This window comes from Trichechus manatus, unplaced genomic scaffold (genome assembly GCF_000243295.1).
Source record: "Trichechus manatus latirostris isolate Lorelei unplaced genomic scaffold, TriManLat1.0 scaffold00079, whole genome shotgun sequence".
Classification (NCBI taxonomy): domain Eukaryota; kingdom Metazoa; phylum Chordata; class Mammalia; order Sirenia; family Trichechidae; genus Trichechus; species Trichechus manatus.
Genome location: NW_004444015.1, coordinates 11,566,174 through 11,571,947, shown reverse-complemented (window position 1 = coordinate 11,571,947; position 5,774 = coordinate 11,566,174).

The window sequence follows — 5,774 nt, the reverse complement described above, 5'->3', positions numbered from 1 at the left end:
CACTCCTTGGAAACCCTATGGGGCAGTTCTACTCTGTCCTATAGGGTCGCTATGAGTTGGAATCAACTCGACCACAACAGGTTTGGTTTTTTTGGTTTTGGTAATCTTTATTAAGTTCACAGTGCTTTATATATGTAGGTTGAACCATAAAAAATTGCTAGTATTCGACCATTTTTTACCTACAGAAATAAGAATCTTAGAAAGCTCAACCTATTATTCGGAGCCTTGGTGGCAACCTATTATTATCACATCACATTCTCACAACAATTCTATAAGGTCAGTAACACATCATCTCCAATTTATATATGGGGAAAATGAGACCAAGAAACATTAAGTAATATACTCACTAGGCACAGCTGGGCTTTGAACTTGGATCTGTAACGAACAAAATATAGATAATCATGATTTTAAAAAGGAAAAGAACTTTAAAGGTCCAAAGAGCTGCTGAGAAGAACAGGCTGGGCAGTAGGTGGCAGGGTTGTTTCAGATTCGGCTTCTCCCTACCGGGCTGGTGAGCAGCAGGGCCCACGGGCACCAGGCTCTTACAGGCCTGGACTGGCAAAATGACGGGCAGATGGGTGTGAGTATAGACAAAAGGCTGCAATTACCATACAGCACGAGGTGGCCAGTGGCTGTCTCAGGATGTGGGGTAACTGTGGATTTTTTTAATCTTCTTTGTGCTTTTCTGCATGTTTTGATTTGTTTCAACACTGAACATGTAGTACTTGTGGAATAGAAAAAGGGAAAGTATCTCATCTTTAAAAAGAAGAAAGGGTGTCAGGTCCTGCCTCCTCAAGTAGGGGGCTGCCCCAGCCCTGATTCTAGAGGGATTGTGCTGCATTGGAGGCTCTCATGGGGGGGCAAACAGAGCCCTGGTAGTGCAATGGTTAAGTGCTCGGCTGCTAACCGAAAGGTTGGCTGTTTGAACCCACCCAGCAGCACTGTGAATGAAAAGGACTGGTGATATGCTTCCATAAAGATTACAGCCAATACCATTACTGAACAATTTGATCAAATACTCTATAGAAAAACCCTGCTCAAAAGGGAGGAAAATGCAGAATAGAATTTGAAGTTCTCAGTGGAACCCAGACTTTCTGGATCCATTGAGGCTGGATGAACCCCTGAAACTATTGCCCTGAGATAGTCTTTAAACCTTGCGCCTTAAATCAAAACTATCCCCTGAAGTCTTTTTTTGAACCAAACAATAGTTTAGCCTAATTAGAAAAGTATGTCTGTCTTGAGCATTGTGCTCTTTTAAGGAATCATCTATGTCAGATCAAATTGGCAACAGTGACTTGAAAGGTTAGATGAGAAGCTTAAGGGGCAGTGAGTTTGTATTAGTGGTAGTGGAATAATTTGGAAAAGGATAGTGAGGATAGTTGCACAACTTGAAGAATGTAATCAAAATGAGTTCCACTAAGGCAATCCTTTATCCCTAATTTGTTGTTTCCTATCATTTAGGAAGTTTGCATATCCTCATCCAGGAAGCTGATTCTTTGCTTCCAAGTAAAATGGTTTCATTTGGGTTTGCAGGATTTGCTCCAGCTAATGTGTAGATAAAGGAATTAAAAAGGTATATTAAAAATATATTAATTTGGTCACGATAAATGGACCTCGACAGAACAGGAGAAAAATATGGACCAGAACCTTACATTCCTTAAAAAATAAATAAATAAAAAACAGACTTACTGGACTGTTTGAGACTGGAAGAGTCCCTGAGACTGTTACCCTGAGATACCATTCAAAACTTGAACCAAAACTAACTCTTGAGGTCACCTTGTAGCTAAATAACAAATTGGCTCACAAAATAATAGATATTGCCTGTTAGCATTGTGCTCCTTTAAAAAAATCACCTATATGAGACCAAATGGTCAACAATTACTTTAAAACAAAGATGAGAATGTAAGGTGGCAGGGAAACTAGATTAATGGAAACTGCACAATCAGAATGGAAATAATGAGAATGTTCATGCGTTGTGAAGAATGTAATCAATGTCACTGAACAGCTTTTGTAGAAATTGTTGAATGGGAACCTAAACTATTGTGTAAACTTTCACCAAAAACACAATAAAATATTATTTTTATAAGTCTATTAATTCATTTTGCTTAACATTAAACTCTTTAATTAAAAGCAAAAAAAAATGTAATCAGTGTCATTGAATTGTGTATGTAGAAATTGTTGAAATGCTGTATCTTTTGCTGTGTTTATTTTCACAAAAATTATTTTAAAAATGATTACAGCTGAGAAAACCTTATGGAGCAGTTCTACTCCGTAACTCATGGGGCTGCCATGAGTTGGAATCAACTCCATAGCAAAGGGTTTTTTTGTTTTGTTTTTTTTCTCAGTACATTGCCTTGGCTGTGAGAGCTCCAGGAAATGCTTTCAGCTAACATCGGGACAACAAACCAGGCATTCAAACTTACCTATGTCTGCTTTTGTTTATTGAGAATTTCCCAGGTATCAGCTGGAGAGTTTAGGGTTATTGATTTGAAGCCTTCATAAGTTCAGGAGTATAGTCTGTCTATATTGGTATAGACACATGTTTGAAGAAGAAAATCTAGAAAAATGTTTTCATCAGATACTTTCTCCTTCCTCATCTCCCCAAGCTTCTTTTCTGTTTTGTACCAGGTGGTCTCACCATAGGCATCTGTAAGCAGAATGATTTTGTTTCACTGGCACAAAGATGCAGTTATGCGTGGCTGAGGCAGGAGGCAGAAGGGGCTAGACAGTGATCATGCGGCCAGCTAAGTCTGACCATTCCTGTGCCACTCAGCCTCTAGACCCTACCTGCACACCCCACCTTTAGCTTAAGATTTTGCTGTAAGTTACTCACACACATACACGCCTGCCACCCAGACATGCACATGTACACACACCCATGCATGCACACACACACATACAAACATACATCTAGTTCTAGACAGAAAGCTCATGAGAAACCCCTGCCCCCTCTGTATTTTAGCCTTGTTAACCTGACTATACTAGGCCCAAGATGGAGTCACAGACGCTAAGCCCATTTTAGTAAAGAAAACCTAGCTAGTTTTTATTTCCTGTATAAATACCTGACCTTCCCAGGAGCCAAAACCCAAATCAATCAATTGACTCTCCCAGAAACGGAAACCTCAGTTAACCTATTAGGACTTGCCTGCTTGGTTTAACCTAGTTCAAACCTTTCCCTTGATCCCAAATAAGGAAAGAAGATGCCCACCAGCCAATCCAAAATTTGCCCAGTATAGCTTCCTTGTCCCTGTGTGTCTGTGCTTACAAAAACCCTTCTGCTTTGCGCCGCTCTTTGGAACTCTTGTCTGACTTCCAGACCAGATGTTGCCTGATTCATTAATTGAAGAGTAAACTTTATGAGTTTGTACACAAATTTAATATTGTTGAAATTTTCATTTTTAACACCCTGTTACCGGGCAACCTCTTCCTTCACCCACCCTCTGCTGCTGCATCACCCCAGCACTGCCTGCCTGGCCAATATCCATCATTCTGCTAAACTTCTACTGCCCCAACACTCCTCCCTCTCCACTCCAAACTCCTGACTCTATACCCATTCTGCAGATATTTCAGTCAGGGCTCTTGGATGACAGGAACAAAGACCCACTCAAGTTAATTCAACAGCAAGGTGTGTGAGGGGGCAGGAGGATGGGCCGCAGATTACTGTAAGGAGACCAAGATCTCATGGTACTCCCAAGACAACCACCACGGTGGGACCTGGAACAGGAAACAAGACAACTACAATTTCTATCTCTCCCTCCAGAGGCCCATGATCTCTCTGTCTCTCTTGGTGCCTCTGCTCCCTTCTACATACCTGCTCCATTCTCCCCTTTCTGTTGCTCATACATGGTCCCTACATTCAACCCAGCTCCAGGTCTGCTGAATAGCCTTTCAGTTCCATCTTAGACAGTGGCTCAGACTCTCAACTTTCCAATACCATATTCCCAAGAGAAGAATCTGATTGGCCAAGCTCATCTTTTTAAGCCAAGTCACAGGGTTCTTACCTAGGCACCAGCCTGCCTAAGAAACAATCCTTGAGTCAAATGTCCATCAACCCTGCTACAATCAGACAAGACTGGGAAGGTTGGGGCCCTAAGGTCATTTAGGGTCACAGGAATGATGAGCAGGACATATTCCCTGTGGGTGGAAAGGCAAATTGTTAACATCTCTAGTACAGCAGTGAACACACAATCAATGCCCATGGAAGCAGCAGTCAAGAAATCAAACAACATATCGCACTGGGCAAATCTGCTACAAAAGACCCTTAAAAAAAAAAAAAAAAAAAGCAAAGATGTCACTTTGATGACTAAGGTGTGCCTGACTCAAGCCATGGTCTTTTCCATTGCCTCATATGCATGCAAAACCTGGACAATGAAAAGGAAGACCAAAAATAATTGGCGCATTTAAATTGTGGTGTTGGCAAAGAATATTAAATACACCATGAACTGCCAGAATGAACAAATCTGTCTTGGAAGAAGTACAGTCAGAATGCTCCTTAGAAGCTAGGATGGTGAGACTTCCTCTCACTTACTTTGGACATGTTATCAGGAGGGACCAGTCCCTGGAGAAGGACATCATGCTGGTAAAGTAGAGGGTCACTGAAAAAGAGGAAGACCCTCATGAGATGGATTGACACGGTGGCTGCAACAATGGGCTTAAACATAGCAATGACTGTGAGGATGATGCAGGACCAGACAACGTTTAATTCTGTTATACCTAAGGTTGCTATGAGTCAGAGCCAACTCCATGGCACCTAACAACAGTACAGCAGTGTGGGCATTGTTGGTTCAGTGGTAGAATCTTGCCTTCCATTCAGGAGACCCAGGTTCAATTCCTGGTCAATGCACTCCTGGGCAGCCACTACTCATCTATCAGTGGAAGTTTGCGTGTTGTTATGATGCTGGACAGGTTTCAACAAAGCTTCCAGACTAAGATGGCCTAAGAAGAAAGACCTGGCGATCTACTTCCAAAAAGTAGCCAGTGAAAACTCTATGCATCCCAATGGTTCAATCTTGTTGTGCATGTGGTCACTATGAGTTGAGGGTCAACTCAACAGCAGCTAACAACAACAATAAATACAGTAGTCCTGGAAATTGTGATCTGATGAAAACTTCCATCAAAGGGCTCTCTCTATCTACAAGGACTTGATAATCCTACGTGATAGTCCCATGCCCTGTCTATTCTCAGAGACGCCCAAAACTGTTGGGTCCTGACTTCCATCAGGCCTACTGATACCTGCCCTAGCCCCTGTTCACTGGTCTCCATTGCCTCTGTTTCAGTCCCTTTGTTAAAACATCCCTCCTTCCTTCTCTGCACCAGTCTCAGGGGCTTCTGGCCTCTACAAATTTCCCTTCCCCTCAATGAGGAAAAGAAGAACTTTTTAGCTGCTTATTTCTTTTCTCTTTGGATGAAAGCATTAAAAATCCCAAATAAAAAAATGAAAGCAAAAGAGACCCCAAGTGAAAAAGCAATGTTATTTGTACACCATTTCCATGTCTCTCAAAAACTCAAAGCTGCAGAACGGCAAAAAGATGTTTTCTCAGACTTGTGAGAAATTGTTCAGGTGAGAGAAAGATATTAGATACTCTAGCTTCCAATTAATTTTGCCTTGTGTCCATGTACCTTGAGATGAGTCATGGAATACACAGAGGTACAAACCCCAGCAAAAGATAGTCAAGCGTGCAAGGAAGCTGGTGTTAGGGAACCCAAGGTTGAGTAAGGATATTGTTGATGTGTTGTGAGATTGTTAACCATTGTCATAGGGCAACATTTGTAGT